Source organism: Abramis brama (assembly GCF_963993115.1).
Source record: "Abramis brama genome assembly, chromosome: 2".
NCBI lineage: Eukaryota > Metazoa > Chordata > Actinopteri > Cypriniformes > Leuciscidae > Abramis > Abramis brama.
Window position 1 is genome coordinate 20,549,600 of NC_139964.1, and position 18,175 is coordinate 20,567,774.

Here is an 18,175-nt window from a genome sequence, read left to right on the forward strand (position 1 = left end):
TCTCCACAATGGTGACTTTAATTATGGTTTTCTCCTTCAGTGATTCTGCTTGTTAACACCAGGTGTCTTCAATGTTGGCAATAAAAGATATTTTGTAAATTTTACTCATTTTAAATGGTTAACTTTTAAGGAATTCATTTGATTAATTATTACTCAATTCTAATTTGTTAAATTTAATTAATAATATTGCTTGTAATCTGTTGCCTCATTTTTATTAATTAGATATTAATAAAATCAATGTATTCTTTTTTACAGTGTACATCAATTTCCCGTCTGTGTGATGTTAGATTCCTCAGTTGGTTGTTTACAGTAAAATCTCACTGTCAAATTTACTAAACAAAAAAGTACAATTCTGTGATTTGCTTTGTGTGATTTTATGTGTTTTTGCACATAATGCTATAGTGGAGATCTGTTGTTAGTGTTTAATGATCTGTTGGGATTTGAAGGGTTTCTGTTGAGTTTTGTGTGTCACCATTGTGTTGAAGAGTAGAGCCTGTGCTTCAGTCGAGGATGAGCAGGAAAACACTGATGTTATGCTGCATGTTGCTTTATTTAAAGGCAGTGACTGTGTAGTTGCTGATGCATTGATGATGTTTTTAAGTTCTTCAATGCATTCATGTGTGATGATGATCACTAGTAGGATTTAGTTAAATTGATGTTTCTAATCAGCTCATAAAGTCTTTTTCTTAGTGGATTCAAATTAAATATCACAGTATAAATATTTAATGGCAATTGACCAATCAATTTCCTCAAATGAAATGAGTTAACTCAGGTTTTAATTCAGTACATTATTAATAACAGTAACATACTGTAAAGATTACATTAAAGACCTGTAAATGCACCGCTGCTCTTGTTTTGATGCTTTTACAGGTGTGCTGTATAATGTTGCTGTAAATTTTACAGTAATTTTTTACAAGACTTTTACAAGACTTGAGATGCTCCACATCAGGCCTCTTGAGGTTTAGCTTTTTGTAGAAATTAATTTATCCCAATACCTCTTCCATATCTTTTATCATCCACATCAACTCCTGTCAGAAAGCAAATGTCAGGAATAATCATCTGAACGCATTTATTTTTTCTTCTTTTGAATAATGTTTAGCCTATTCAGATATCCAGAAATTATCCTTTAAAGTTTCTTATGATTATTAAAATGAGATACACATGTAAAATATCACACAAAACTTATAATGTTGGATTTGTGATTCGGATTGGAAAAAGTTATCAGAATATTCTTGCAAGGTATTAGTTAGGCAGAATTCTAAATTGAAATTGAAATGAATTCATGATTTTTTTTTAAAGTATTTTAGCTCCAACAATATTATTTAAGATTTATTGAGAGTATGCAAGAGAGGATGTTTCATTTCCTGTAATCAACATTTTGAACATTTAATCAACATTATGAAGCACATCCGTATCTGAGGAGGCTATACTGGAGCGCAGAGATGCCGATGTACCGCTCCCTGTATTCTCGAGTTCGGCTTTCCTCTCTTGTCGGCCAGTATTCAACCCAGGTGTGCTCTCCAAAGACGTACTGCAGACTAAAACAACAGACAAGTGAAGACAAAACAGACAAAATTACTGACTTAACTACTACACTCTTTATTTTAACAATCTTTGTATTCGTGTTGGTTTTTATACATTTTTGAAAAACATTTAATACACACTCAGTTTCACCGGAACCAAACATGTATTTTAATAACAGGTCAAAATATGTGTTATATGTGTCTAATGGAGTCTTCTCAGGTTTATGATTTTCTTGTCAAAAGTAATTGCCTCCTGCATAATGCTTACGTCATACTGAAGTTTGTCATACATTTTAAAACAAAATAGCTTTTTTGTCTTTAAATAAATATAAGTGTTCACTTATGTCAATATTTCTTTTTTACAGCCTCATAATTAGACCCCCAATGCCTCTAATAATCATCAACACCCCTAATGCTTTCACAGTCCTACAGCTCGTACTGGGTCGACATTCCATTCGGAAACATTAGGCAGTTTTGATTTATATGCTATGTAATGTTTATGATCACGTTAGCTTACATGTGCGTAAGCAATGCTTCTATTGCTTGTTTTTCTTTCTTCTTCACCTGTGTTTTGATCAGGAGATTCTGTACTCTTCCAGATGCATAATAGCGCCCCCTACCATATAACAGTGAAAACATGGATTGCCGGAAAATTCTGTCAAAGGCGGGGGAAAGAGTAATACCGTATATACCACCTATAATTTTTTTACTTTAAACCCCACAAAAATAATCAAAATAACTTAAACCCATGTTCATCACATATTTTTAACTCTTTCCCCGCCACTGACGAGATATTTCAGAATAGACAATCTCCTGATCAAAACACAGGAGAAGAAGCGATATCATATGTAATCATATGTTAAATAACGTGATCACCAACATTAAACAGCATATTATTCAAAACTTGCTAATGTTACAGAATGAAATGTCGACCCATAAAGAGGAAACGACTGTGAAGCTTTAGGGGTGTTGATGGACTCGATCTACTCATCTGTGTTTTGATCATTGTTCTGAATTCAATCTGACAAAAACGAGATTTTCTCAGCTTTTTGCTCAAATTTTTTATTTTATTTTTTTTTTATTAAACTTACCAACACACAAGTGTTGATAAAGAATGCATACAGCTTTCAAATGTTTGTGAAAATGATCAAAAATGCTCAAGGGAAAAGCCAACTTAAAAAATAAATAAATAAAAACTGGAGGGGAAAGAGAAAAATTGTATGCCTTTATTTATTCAAGTTTATTGAAGTCTTACTTTGTTCAAGTCTATTCTAGGTTATATAAAATGCATTATACAACTGTCCAAACACTGAGCCATGAACAACATTCTGCAGACTTTAAATACATAAAGCTCAGGCAAATTCTGTAATTTACAGACACAGAGTGGACACTTACGTTCCTCCGAGCCTTGGCAGGTCTTCGGATTTGCCCATGATGAGGTACGACTTGCCTTCTACCAATCCCAAACTCTCTCTGCAACTGGGACGACCCAAAAATTGTCTGACTTTCCCCTCAACATCATCATCATCAGTGTCTACAGGACAGAACAGTGTTTAGGACACACTTTCTCTACAATCCAAATTAGCCTCATGCTGAATATGTATCTGAGTGAAAAGACTGCATTTAACAAGAATCAGACACATTTCATGATCTGTGGAGTAGCATGGAGAGAACATTGAACCGTACCTTCTCTCAGCACCTGGTCCACCTTCAGGTGATAGATGTCAGAGTCATGTGCCAGATCCATCTTATCCACTGTCACTTTATAAACTGTCAAACATACATGTTATGTTGTTACTGGAATAATAACTGATTAGATTGGATTTCAGTGGCAGAAATCTTTTTATTTATTTTTTTATTAATTTACACAGGGGTTAAATGAATAGTTCACTCAAATAGGCACATTGTCATCATTTACGTCATGTTGTTCCAGACCTCTGACTTCTGACAACAAAAACTAAGATATTTCCCATTTGAAAAAGAAAAACTCCATTTGATCAGACCGCTCACTGGATGAATTGGCTCCAATGGTTCTTGAGTTAACAACTCACTTGAAGGGAATATTTACAGTGATTTAAAAAAAAAAAAGTGTAGTATTTCTTCATGGAACCATAGACGCCAATAAAGAATCTTTATTTTTGTATAAAATTGTGCATATAACAAGCGCTCAAATGCAACTTGCTTCTAAATTAAGTTTTAGTCTTAATAGTTTCATAGGTACCAAAGAGAAGAAAAAAAAAAGCTAAATCTGTAATCCAGTGACTCTAATGTGGTTTAAAGTATTTTTTTAAAAGTGAAATTTTGGGTCTGTTGCTCTCACAAAGTTTGCCATTTTTGGAGCTTAACATTTTACCAGTCTAACTTAATCATACAAACCATTTGTTGCAGTTGATCTACGATAAAGTTAGGCTTAAGATGCTTTTGGGAAATGCAGCCCTGGTTATGTTTCAATGATGAAATTACTAGTGACCTGATTCAATGATGGCACCCAGCATTATAAACTGATTATACAAATACTTTATTAATTTTTCTCTACTGTAGTTAATTTCAGCAATGCTTTAATAATCCGAAGGTTTTAAAATCACGCACAGAGATCAAGAATCTACATATGAATCTCAACAATGGTGACAATCAAACAAATGCTTCATGTTGCAGTGCATGATTGGAGCCACCAATCAAAACGCATCCATGGCTGACACCATGCATTGCAGCATGAATAAATTATGCAGCTGAATTGTCCTGTAATTTTCATTTTTTCCTGGTTGCTTTTATTTTGCTATTGTTTTATTATGACTTTAGTTTTGTGACGTTCAGAGTTGATCTGTTTGTCACTAGTTTGTTTATTGCCACCATTGTTGAGATTCATATGCTGATGCTTGATGTCTGTGTGTTTAAAAACAATAACTTCTGTACACAAAGTATCTTCAAAATTGTTCATATTGCTGTTGAATCTCAAACTGTCAAATCTCAGGACTACAAAATGAGACATCAAGCATATAGTCAAAGATTTAGACTGAATGACACAGTGAATCAGGTCATTACATGCTGATAATGTCATCATCAAAACATAATGTGAGCAGGTCATGTTTTCTCTAGCAGTAACACATGTGCTTTATAAACACAATGTTGGAACAGTCAGAGAAAAACTATCAGCAAAAAAAGGGTCAAGAGCCCAACTAAAGCAAACACTGACCACCATAATGGTGACTTGAAACAAAAAATTCCATAAAACATTACCATCTAAACTTCTGTTGAATCTCAAGTAGATGTATGACAGAAATAAACTCAAACTGGTAATAATAAGTGCAATAATGTGTAATGTCACGAAGTCAGTTGTAGTTCTTGTGTTTCTCTTTTTTCTGTTATTGTTTTTTCTCTTTCCTTCAATGATTCTGCTTATTAACATCAGGTGTCACCACTAATGGCCAATCATCACTTAATTAATCACTTAATTATCTCATTAACTTCAACACTGCTTCAGTGTTAATTTTAACACCCTGTAGTGTGGACACATATGTACACTGAGGAGTTTTAATTTAATACTGGGGATTTTGCTGTGTGGAAAACAATTCCTTTTGAGTTCCACTGAAAAACAACCGGATCATGTAGGTTTACAACAACATGGGGGGTGTAAATAATGAATTCTTGATTTATGAAAGTAAAACAGTCATGACAATTAAATAACCTACCATAATCCATGCCAGCTTCACACGATTTATCCATACGATCACTTTCATCGACTTTGTTTTTCATCTGGAAAGTGCAGCTTTCTGTGTTCAGAGAAGTTATTAATGCACACTTGTAATCACACACACACATAAATATTTTTTTTGTTTCCTTGTTCACATACAAGAATAAAAAAACATAATGTTTAAAATTACAAGTAGACTGAAGGTAACTAAATCAAATACTACAAAAGTTCAGGATATGGTCACTTTATATTATTATTTGTGTGTGTTTATACCTTCTGCACAAATGCACATGTCTCCCTTACACAGTCTGTATATAGCGCCATCTGCCCTTTCAGGGTGGTAGAACTTCATACAGCGTGCATCTGAGAGAGAGAGAGAGAGAGAGAGAGAGAGAGAGAGAGAGAGAGAGAAAGAGAGAGAGAGAGAGAGAGAGAGATTTTTATTGATTTTTAAAACAAACCTTTATTTACAATTAACCAAATCACACATTATTCTATAAATTCACATCATAATTTGTTAAAGAAAAAAACATTCATTTAAAAACAAAAAAATAACTCATCATCATCAATTTTACATAAACCTTCCCAACTACACCATTTCATTTTAAAAGTACAAAGATCACACATAGCTTTATAAAATCTGAAATCAATCAAAATTCTTGCTTTAAGTAACGATTTAAAAACAAAAATAACATCATCATTGCTTTTTTGCTCTATTTTTTTTTTCCTACTCATATATATTGCCAACTTCGCTTGTCCCAAAATAAAATTCAACAATTGAAAAACAACTCGCTTTTTTTGATCATATTTAAAACCAAAAATAAAAGTCTCAGGATAAAAACACTCTTTAAACTTATTACACAGTCTTTCTATCATTTCAAACAAAGGTCCAAGTCTGATACATTGCATGAAGGCATGAAACACAGTCTCTTTTTTTAAACAAAAAGGACAACCTGAGTTATTCTTCGGATCTAAAACTGAAATAAAAATTCACTGCAACAGCTCCATGCAAGATTCTCCACTGCAAATCTCCTGTTCTTTTTGATAATGGTGGCTTGTACAACACTCTCCATTCAGGTCTTACCTCATCACCCAACTTTAACACAGCACGCCAAGGGGTATCAACTCTATTATTCAACTTTTTTTTGTTTAGAACGAGCACACACATTTTATACAGCTCTTTTCCAACACATGAAAAAAAATCAACAGATGAAAACTTCCTTTGTTGAATAAAACATCCCGAACACTCTTCAATTTTTGGTTGAATTAACAAACAAGGAAACAAATCTTCACAGTCAGGAATATTAGTCCCTAAGGAGAATTCCTCCAACATCAATTTTTCTTCATCCGTAAACACTTCTTTTAATTTATTCAGATAACGAGAAACTGAACGAACAGATCGAATTCCAAGCTTTTCAGTAAAAGTTTGTACATTCTGAAAAACAGGCCCAGTTAAACACAATAAATGATTTAAAACATAAATTCCTGAGTCTTGTAAAATCCTACTAAATCCTGGTAGGAAATTGGGTGCAGAAACATCTAGTCTTGCATTAAGTATCAAGGGTTCATTCAGTAACCAAAAAATTGAGTGAACATTTTCAGTCCTTTCAATGTGAAAAAGATTCCAGATCTTAAAAAGATGTTGATAAAAAAAATGTCAATTTCGAGAGATCCAAACACTGAGGGTCCATTAGGAAAAGAGATTTGTCCATTCCGAAGTTTCCAACAGTCTTAAGTAGGGCACAACTGATTGCCCTCCAACTCACATTCATCGGTCCATCAAGAAGTCTTTGTCGGAAAGCTGCAATCCTGCTCTGTAAGTGAATCAAACCCTGGCCTCCTTCTTCCTTAGGTAGAAATAAAATACTCTGTGGAATCCAGTGAAGTTTGTCCCAAAAAAAAATATCAACAAAAGCCGCTTGAATTTCGGCTATTAGTTTCACAGGAGGATCAATACAAACCAGTCTGTGCCATAAAAAAGAGGCAACCAAATTATTTACAATAAGCGTTCTACCCCTATAGGACATGTTGGGTAGAAGCCACTTCCATTTATCTAAACGTCCTTTAACTTTTTGTAATACACCATCCCAATTCTTTTGTAACAAATTATCATCTCCCAAAAAAAACCTAAATATTTCAAATCCCACCTATTCCAACACAAACCTTCAGTAAGACTTGTTTTCCCTTCCTTCCAATCTCCTAATAAAAAAGCTTCACTTTTTTTCCAATTGACTTTTGCTGATGACCATTTTCCAAAATCCTCTATCAGTCTAGATAAAACATGTATATCACTTTGTTTGTTAATTACTATTATGAGATCATCAGCATAAGCTGATAAACAAAAATCAAATTCACATAAAGGTATCTTGAAACCATCTAAATTCTTCCTGATTTTTTGTAGAAGGGGTTCAATGACGAGAATACAACATTCCAGATAACGAACATCCTTGTCTAATACCTCTTTTGACCTTGAACGGAGCACATAAGCCACCATTAATCTTAATTATACTCTCTATGTCACTATAAAGAATTTTAATCATGTTTAGAAAATTCTCATTAAAACCAAAAGCTTCTAAAATATTCCATAAAAAATCATGCTCAACACGATCAAAAGCTTTCTCTTGGTCAAGAGACAACAAACCACAATTGATATTAAATAATTTGGAAACCTGTATAACATCTCTAATTAAAGAAATATTGTCAAATATTGACCTACCAGGTATACAGTACGATTGATCTGAATGGATCACCTGTCCCATTACCTTAGTCATTCTCTTAGCCAAAGTTTTAGAAAGTAATTTATAATCACTGCACAAAAGTGATACCGGCCTCCAGTTCTTGATCTCCAAAAGATCCCCCTTTTTCGGAAGGAGAGTAACTACTGCCCTTCGGCAACTCAACGGCAGCCCACCCTTCAGCAAACTGTCGTTGAATACCTCTAGCAGGTCAACTCCTAACTCCGACCAGAACGCTTTCAGAAAGTCCACCGGAAGCCCATCTATACCTGGAGCTTTCCCGGACTCCATATCATGGAGTGCCTTATACAGCTCTCCCAGGGTTAGGCTACATTCCAGTTCTTCACTGGACTCCTCTGAGATCTTTGGTAAATCCTCTAGAAAAGGAGATTTTCCTTTATTTTCCGGCTTAAGTTCACTTTTGTACAGGGATTGATAGAAACTCATTGCTACATCACGAATCTGTCTGGGATTATATAACAAATTGCCATCCTCAGAACGTAGGGCATGAATTAAACGTTTCTGCCCATTTCTTCTCATGACCAAAAAAATACTTGGAAGGTGCATCCATCTGATCAATGTTTAAAAAATCTGCACGAACTAAAGCACCTTGTGCCTTAAACTCTAACAGCTCTTTAAGTTCAGCTTTTTTCCTAAAACAAGTTTCCAAAATATTACTATCACCCGAGGATTGATACAACTTTTGTAAATCTATTAATTGTTTTTCACGAAATTCTACAGAACGATTAAATTCTTTTGTGACATTTTGAGTATACTGTTGTGTGAATTGCTTTATTTGTACCTTTCCATAATCCCACCATTGCTGTAAGGATTTAAAAGACGTTTTCGTTTCTTTAAAAGCTTTCACAACTTCAACTACATCATACGAAGTTGGTTTAAACTTTTTATTAAATAAAACAGCCACCCCACCACTTATATTTCAGTAATGACTTAGAATGGATAATCCACTAAATTCCTTCATCCAGTCAACCTCATTCTCCACACTACTATGAGTTTCCTGTAAGAAAGTTATGTCTATATTTTTCTGCTCAATTTCCTCAAAAATGTGTGCTCTTTTTTTACAATTTTTCGCCCCATTAACATTCATAGATGCAATATGAATTTCATTCATAATGAAAGCAAAGAAAGAGAAAGAACACACAACGCCATACCAACAGGAAAAATTATTCCTTTTCTTCCACATCATTGTGAGCGATATTTATGTTCCTCACTATTTTCTTCAACCTACACGCTTCTTTATTGGTAAATGAATCACTAGCCATCCAACTCTTTGCCCGATCCACAAATTGTTTCAAATCAGGAAAATATTCTTGCACTTTTACACCTCTTTTATTTTTTGTTGACCTGAGAAACAATTTAATGTCTTCAAGATCATAACTACGTACATTAAGTTCACCTTGAGAAAGACTCTCACTGCATTCAGACAAATCACTGTCACTTTCCGTATCTTGAATATCCTCATCTCGTAGTTCAGTTGTCTTACTGATTTTTGCATCTAGCACTTTCTTTTTCATCTTTCTTTTTTGCGGTGTCTTAAATGAAAACTGCTCTTGTTCTGGTGTCAACTGTGCTTCTTCAGCCATTACACTGATTTGAAACTCTTCACCATTTGCACCTTTTTTGCTTTCTGAAGGATAAACCACCCTATCAGAAACACTTAAAACACTACTTGTAGGTAAATTCTTAGGAATTGGATCTGCTTGTTCAATCTGAGATGAAGCTAACGTTACTTCAGCCTCAATTTCTACCGAACGATCTACCACTTTCTCCACCACTACCGAACCTTCTTCTTGAACATCCACTCCACATTAACTTCTTTTCCATCATTTTCCTTACCCTGTACAACTACTTCATTACTTTTTTCTCCCTCAACATTTTTGGTTGGGCAATTCCGAATTAAATGCCCTTTATTGCCACATCCGAAGCATTTGACTTTACCAGTCGTGACGAAAATCGAATAACTAAAATCCTCAATTCGAAAATTCAAAGTTAAGGCCCAATCCCAATTCTATATTATACCCCTTCGCCTACCCCTAACCCTTCGCCTACCCCTAACCCTTCGCCTACCCCTTACCCTTGCCCCTTGAAACAGAGTGTCAAGGCGTAGGGGTGAAAATATTCCCCTAAGAAATGGGACACCACTACTACACCGTTACATGTCATTATACATCGTCGCTAGCGCCTATGTCACAGGAGATGCGCCAACGTTTATCACAAACTTCCAAGACTTTCAAGGGCTATCTGGCCCTTCCCCTTACCCCTACCCCTCCAACCAAAAGAGAATTGAGACAGCCCTACCCCTTCACAGGAACGCGCAAAACGGAGGGGTAGGGCAAAGGGGTAGGGGCAAGGGGTGAATTGGGATTGAGCCTAAATCTAAATCGGCGTCATCCGGAATTATCATGTATGCGAAGCGCCTAAATGAAACAATATGCTTCAATAACAGCGATTCGCTACTGATTGGGATCTTTTTTATCGGTGACACCAATTTACCATAGCGCGACAGCGCTTGAGTTAGAATTACATCGCTAACAAAAGGTGGTACGTTAGAAATGATTACCTTTTTCGCTGGCATAGAAAGTGGTAGAACTGAAATAAATTCCCCATCGATGACAATTCCCTGCTCAACCAACTCATTTGCCTTGTCTACACTATCTAGAAAAACTACAGTCGCATTGTTCATTCTAGACGCTGACAAGACGCTAGAATGTCCAACTAACTCTCCAACGGCCAAACAACATGCCTCAATGCTCACAGCTGATGCTACCTTAATTGCGTGGCGTCTCGTGAGTGTATTCAACCCCTGTGTTTGTTGGGCCGCCATGCCTCCGACTAACGGACAGCACACGACCCTCCAAATAACTAAACAGAAAACAAATAACAAAACAGACAACAAAAATAGATAATCAGAAAAAGAGAGAAAAAAAGTTTCACTCACACCGCTCTGCACCACGCTCACACACCCTCGCTCAACAGTCACACCGGAAGAGAGTGAGAGAGAGAGAGAGAGAGAGAGAGAGAGAGAGAGAGAGAGAGAGAGAGAGAGAGAGAGAGAGAGAGAGAGAGAGAGAGAGAGAGAGAGAGAGAGAGAGAGAGAGAGAGAGAGAGATTGATTGATTTAATGCAGGGAGGTCAATTAATTAAAAATGCTAATTTCAAGAAATATTACATTATATCTGCTGAAAAAAGCTCACAAATGAGTATCATTTGAAGACATTATTGTGTCAGATGAGTAAATCATCAGAAAAATAATTTTTACCTTTCCTTTACATAAAATCAAAAAACAAACAATTATCATAAGGAAGAAAACAAATACAAATACACATATACAAAAGTGTTACGGCCTAAGCCTTATGAGTGTTGTATTTGTATTTTGTGTGTATCTGTTTGTGCTCTGATTAGTCTCTTTTCTCTTCTGAGTGTTAGGCTCCGCCCCTGCACACATGTGTCCCATTGCTCTAATGGCTCCTGCTAGAGTATATAAGAGAAGTGTGTAACAGACTGAGTCACGCAGCGGTGAATCCCGTGTGTGTCATGATGCCCAGCCAGCCGTTGAAGACAAGTTGTGTTCTATTTGATGTTATTTTGGTTTCATCTATTTGTTAGTCTCTGTTAAGTATATTTTGACTTTAGTATAGTTTAAGTGTTATTTTTACATGTGGGGAATGAGAGATGTGAGTTTGTGCAATCATTTATTAGTCTTATAATAAATGTTTAAAGTGCTCTTTGCCTCGCGTCTCCTTTTATGTTGCTGACCCCTTTCTCAACGAGCATCTTAAAAACAGGGGTTCGTAACAAAAGACTATGGTGTTTATATGTTGTACCTAAACAATCAAACAATGGCATATTGACTTAGCCTACCTAAGCACATATGTAACTTTATACACAGTCACAAACATAAAATATAAATTATCCTAAAAACAAAAAAAAAACAAAAAAAAACACTTAACCTGAATAAGCCTAATGTACTCAGTGTTCACATTGCTGTAAAGATTTCAGCCATTGTTTCAGCTTTGTAGAGAAAACTGAGTTCTGATTGCAACTTTAAATCTACAGGCATGGTGTTCCTGTCTTCAAAAGGGGCTTGACTTGTCAAACAGTGTTGGATTTTTTCTGGACCTCGGCGATTAACTTCTCTGCAATATCCACGAGAATTTAAATTAGAATGGATTCTGATTGGCTGTCAGTGTTTTATTGTTCAACAGCTGAAAATAAATAAATCGTCCCGAAAGTGATCCCAACGATATCATTTCTCTATAAGGCATATCCTTATCGTTATAGCTGTGGTGTGAACTCTGCTATTCTTTAACATTGAGAACGATTTTTAGAACTATAGCCTATATCTTTATCGTCCTTGGTGTACGGGCCTTTAGACATTTTCTTAATAGGGGCATTAAACTTAAGCTTAGAGACTACAATGACAACTAAATATTTCAATTTAATCACTTCCTTGATTTCCAGCTGTGATCAATGAATGTCTATGGTTACTGATGAGTGGCGGAAAATTAGAACAAAGGAAACGTGACGGAAGACAAACTAAAAGTCCATGAAAGTGAAACTAACTGAACATAAACGTGACAGTAACATATTTTCATAATGCCTGCCTGCTGATGAAATCAACTGAAGAGAAAAGAAGACATTAAATCCAGAGGTGGAAAGTCCAGGGGTCAGAAAGTAAAAGTCCTGCCATATATTTATTCCACCCATGAACTCACACAGCAAAAACTCCAGTGTTAAATGAACTCTCCTGGGAGTTTATTTGGCTCCAGACTCAAGAGTGTTAAAGTTAATGAGATAAATTAGTGATTGATTGAGTGATGATTGAGCATTATTGAAGACACCTGATGTTAACAAGCAGAATCACCAAAGGAGAAAATCTCTTTTTTCAAGTTGCCATTATGGAGATTAGCGTTTGCTTTAGTTGGGCTCTTGACACTTAAACTGTTAACATTAGATGTTGTTTGGCTGTTGTATCTGAGTTATAACTCTCAGATGAACAAAGAGATAAGTTGATCAGGTGGTGTTGGTTATGTTTTGACATAATCATCATTTGACCTGACTCAAAAACTCATTTAGAGAGTTAGGTTTATCTTGTTGATTACAGCAGCCTGTGATTCTACAGTATACTATTTTCAGCATTTTCAATATAATCAAAAAGATTTCTTAAAAGATTTTCTGATCAAGAGACTTTAAAGAAGTACTGTATTTGGACACACAGACATCAATAATCAGCCTGTGATTCTCAACAATGGTGACAATAATAAAGCATGTTGCAGTGCATTCTGGGTGCCACCAATCAAAACTCATTCATGGCTCCCATCATGCATTGCGGTATGAATAAATTATGATCTGAATTGTCTTAGTAATTTCCTTTTCCTAATTGAATATTCTTTTTGTCACCATTGTTGAGATTCATACACTCATTCTTGATGTCTGTGTGTGCCTTAAAGAAAGATTTTTTTTTTTTTTATATATCAGAACAACTTTTAAGAAATCATTTAGATTAAATTGAAAAATCTGGATCTTATTCTGTAGAATCACTGTGATGCTGTAATGACCAATATACATTTAAATCAGAGATTAGGCTCTAAATGAGTTCAGTGATTCAAGTAAAATAATGACTGTCAAAACACAATCAACACCACCTGTTCAGCTTTTCTCTTTGCTCATCTGGCTGTTATAACTCAGATACAACAGCCAAACAAAATCTAAAGTTAAACATTTAAAGGTCAACTGCCCAACTAAATCAAACACCGATATCCATAATGGTAACTAAAATTGTGATTTTTCTCCTTCAGTGATTCTGCTTGTTAACATCAGGTGTCTTCAATAATGGTCAATCATCACTCAATCAATCACTTAATTATCTCATTAACTTTAACACTCTTGAGTCTGGAGCCAAATAAACTCCCAGGAGAGTTCATTTAACACTGGAGTTTTTGCTGTGTGAGTTCATGGGTGGAATAAATATATGGCAGGACTTTTACTTTCTGACCCCTGGACTTTCCACCTCTGATTAAATCTGTGAAGATCTCAGCAGAGGAGGATTAAACAACTCCACAAACTGCATTACCAGCTTCACTTATTACTAACCAGACTGACTTTATTTCTGTCAGACGTCTACAAAAGGTTTTATTGAGAATTAACAGAGGTTTAACTCTAATGTGTTTCATTTGAAGTCACCATATCAGTGATTAGTGTTTCCATTAGTTGGGCTCTTGACGTCACTTCTTACCATGGGTCCCCAACAAGCTGTAATTAGAGCTTGATTAAATAAATGCTTTGTTTATAATGGGGAGAGGACGTCTTAAACTATGAAACTTGCAGGAAGTTTTAATGGTACAAAGATCTCTTATATACCAAAAGATCAAGGCAAATTTGGTTTCTCATGTCATGATCCCTTTGAGAGATATTATTTTCAGTGGACTCAATTGTAGAAAGATCACAGTACACTGTAAAAAAAATCCTAATTTAACAGAAAATAACTGTGATTTTTTGACGATCATTTTCTTTAATTTTAAATTGTACTCAAAACACTGTAAAATTACAAATAATATCTGTAAAATAAAAATCCAGCTGTTATTTTAGGTATTGTGACATTAATGACAAATTACAGTAATTCACATTTTTTATACAGAAAATTAATTGTATTTTTCATACAGTATTTTTTCTGTTTTTCTGTTTTTATTACATAAAAATGTATGTAAAATTACAAATATAATCTGTAATTAAACAGTAACAAAACAGTTAAATGATAAAATGGTCAAATGACTGTCAGCTCCCCAAAAAACTGTAAAACATCCTAAATTAAATAAACTGAAAAACACTGTTATTTTACAGATATTTCCTGAATAATCACGATCAAATACCTTCATTGTAAAAAAAAATCGTAAAAAAAGGGTCAAATGACTGGCAGCTGCGGCTGCCAAACAAAAACCATAAAATTAAAGTCAAATATGGTAATTTAAATAAACCGAAAAAGCACTGTTATTTCACAGGTATTTCCTGCATTATTATAATCAAATACCTTCATTGTAAAAAAATCGTAAAAAAAGGGTCAAATGACTGGAAGCTGCGGCTGCCAAACAAAAACCATAAAATTAAAGTAAAATATTCTAATTTAAATAAACTGAAAAAAAACCCCTGTTATTTCACAGGTATTTCCTGCATTATTATGATCAAACAAAAAAGGGTCAAAAACCATAAAATTAAAGTAAAATATGCTAATTTAAATAAAGTGTAAAAAACTTTAAAATAAATTTGATGTCACCATGATTGAGATCAGTGTCTGCTTTAGTTGGGCTCATGACCCGTGAGTTTCTAACTTTAGTTTTCTCTGTCTGCTTTAATTGTGTATTCGATACACATTTATTATAGCAATAAATGCAGAAGAAAATATCAGTTGATCTTGGTCATTAATTGATGATGTTATAATCATCATATGATGATCTGATATGTCAGACAAATCTCTGAATATAATTACATAATATGTAGATGGAATTTAGATTTATACAAAGTCTTTAATTAATGCCATAATTAATCAGTATGGAATCAGTATTATAACAATCTGAATTTTAAAAAAATATATATTATACAAAAGTAGTTTTGAGCTGGTTAATTTTTTTTTAGTAGTATAGACACATCAAGAATCAACATATGAATCTCAACAATGGTGACAACCAACAAAGCCTTTTTGTGACTTTATAGTAGTTCAGATTTTTTTTTCATTGTCACCATTGTTGCGATTCATACGCTGATTCTTGATGTCTGAGTGACTCTATTTGATTTTCTGTGTAATGACTTCATAAAATCTGAATATCACAGCAGTACAGGATCTTCTATAGCAGTTTTATCATGTAAAATGAACAACTAATATTTATTGACTTAATCAGATATTACACTTCAGATGGTATAAATGAAGCAGGACACTACATGACGACCATTATCACTAAAAAGTGACCAGCATCATCTGATCTGAGTTTCTCTTGGATTCCTGCAATAACAAACATGCATCAGAGACACACAGTTAAAGCAACCAGAGAAAAACTCATGTTAAAACTTAAAAGGTCAAGAGCCCAACTAAAGCAAACACTGATCTCCATCATGGTGACATCAAACTTTAGTCTTTTCAATAAAACTTCAACTTCTAAACCTCTGTTAATTCTCAATAAGAATGTTAGTATGAAAGAAATAAAGTCTGGATTGTAATAAGTGAAGATGCTGAGATCCTGAGAGATCTGGTAGTGTTTAATGTTCTGTTGGGGTTTAAAGTGTTTCTGTATGGTGTGTTTCGTGTGTCACCATTGTGTTGAAGAGTAGAGCCTGAGCTTCAGTCCAGGATGAGCAGCGAAACACTGATGATATGCTGCATGTTGCTTTATTTAACTGACAGTAACTGTGTAGTTGCTGATTCAGTGATGTATACTCACAGCAAATCATGCATGTTTTTCAGTAAAAAATTCAGAAAATAAATGTGAAATAACTGTGTTTTAACTGTGTGTGTTCTGTTAAAAAAGATTAATGAATATTTCTGTAAAAGTACTTTGCACTTATTTATATTGGGATATTTTTCATTAATTTTGCGGTTTTTGTATGGCAGCCGTAGCTGACAGTCATTGATTTTATTTTTTACAGTGTACTATCAGTATAAATTAGTATAAAAACTGTTTGAAACAATCGGTTTCCCAAATGATATGAGTTACCTTCCAATGTATTTTTACGGTAACATACTGTTAAAAAGGAGAGGTGTAAATTAACGGTAAAGGGCTGTAAATAACAGTACATTGCTGGCGACCACATCTACCAGTACACAGCAAAAACTCCAGTGTTAAATTAACACTCCTGGGAGTACATATGAGACCACACTTGTAGAGTGTAAAGTGTTAAAATATGAGTGTTAAATTAACACTCAAGAGTGTTAAAGTTAATGAGATAATTAAGTGATTAATTTAGTGATGATTGAACATTATTGAAGACACCTGATGTTAACAAGCAGAATCACTGAAGGAGAAAATCACAAATTTTAAGCCACCGTTATGGTGATGATTGTTTGCTTTAGTTGGGCTCTTGACCCTTACATGTTTACTTTAAATTTTGCTTGTCTGCTGTTATTGATTTATAACAGTCAGATGAACAAAGAAAAAATGTGATCTGATGGTGTTGGTTATGTTTTGACATAATCATGTTGTGATCTGAAAAATGAAACTTATTGAGATAGTTTGGATTTGTTAATTACAGCAGCTCTGTGATTCTACAACATATGATTTGCAGTATTTTTCATGTAATCCAAAATATGTTATAAACATTGTTCTGATCAAAAGACTTTCAAATTAATTAATTTATTTAGAAACACAGACATCAATAATCAGCCTGTGAATCTCAACAATGGTGACAATAATAAAGCATGTTGCAGTGGCTGCCACCAATCACAACTCATTAATGGCTCCCATCATGCATTGCGGTATGAATAAATTATGATCTGAATTGTCTATGTAATTTACTTTTCCTAATTGAATATTCTGCTCGTCACCATTGTTGAGATGCATAGACTGAATCTTGATGTCTGTGTGTGCCTGAAAGAAAGATTTGTTTTTTTTTCAAAACAACTTTTAAGAAGTCCTTTGTGTAACCAACAACATAAATCTAAGTCAGAAATATGAGTTCAGTGATCAAGTTCAAATGATGATTGTCATAATATAACCAACACCATCAGATCACTTTTTTTCTTTGTTCATCTGGCAGTTATGACTCAGATACAACAGCCAAACAAAGTCTAAAGTTAATAATATAAGGGTCAAGAGCCCAACTAAAGCAACCAATAATCACCATAACGGTGGCTTACAATTTGTGATTTTCTCCTTCGGTGATTCTGCTTGTTAACATCAGGTGTCTTCAATAATGATCAATCATCACTCAATTAATCACTTAATTATCTCATTAACTTTAACACTCTTGAGTGTTAATTTAACACTCATATTTTAACACTTTACACTCTACAAGTGTGGTCTCATATGTACTCCCAGGAGTGTTAATTTAACACTGGAGTTTTTGCTGTGTAGATAACCGTTATTTTACAGAGCAATTTTTATAACACTTGTTCGTAATATTATATAACAATTCTTCAGTCATTCATTACTAAGTCACAACTGCATTTCTGAGTGCTCCTCTGATTATCTGTTCCATGGTTTTGGCCCTGTTGAGTGTTT

General features: G+C 34.4%; 1 pseudogene across 1 annotated transcript in view; it reads right to left on the reverse strand.

Annotated features, from left to right (window-relative positions):
* Positions 1–1,052: 1,052 nt before the first annotated feature.
* LOC311077822 (complement C3-like) overlaps positions 1,053–18,175 on the reverse strand; it is a 515,769-nt pseudogene continuing 498,646 nt past the window's right edge. The window contains exons 39-40 of the transcript XR_014609571.1: positions 2,919–3,057; positions 1,053–1,538 (exon numbers count right to left, since the gene is read on the reverse strand). The product of XR_014609571.1 is annotated as a complement C3-like (transcript). The remainder of the gene's footprint in view (positions 1,539–2,918; positions 3,058–18,175) is intronic.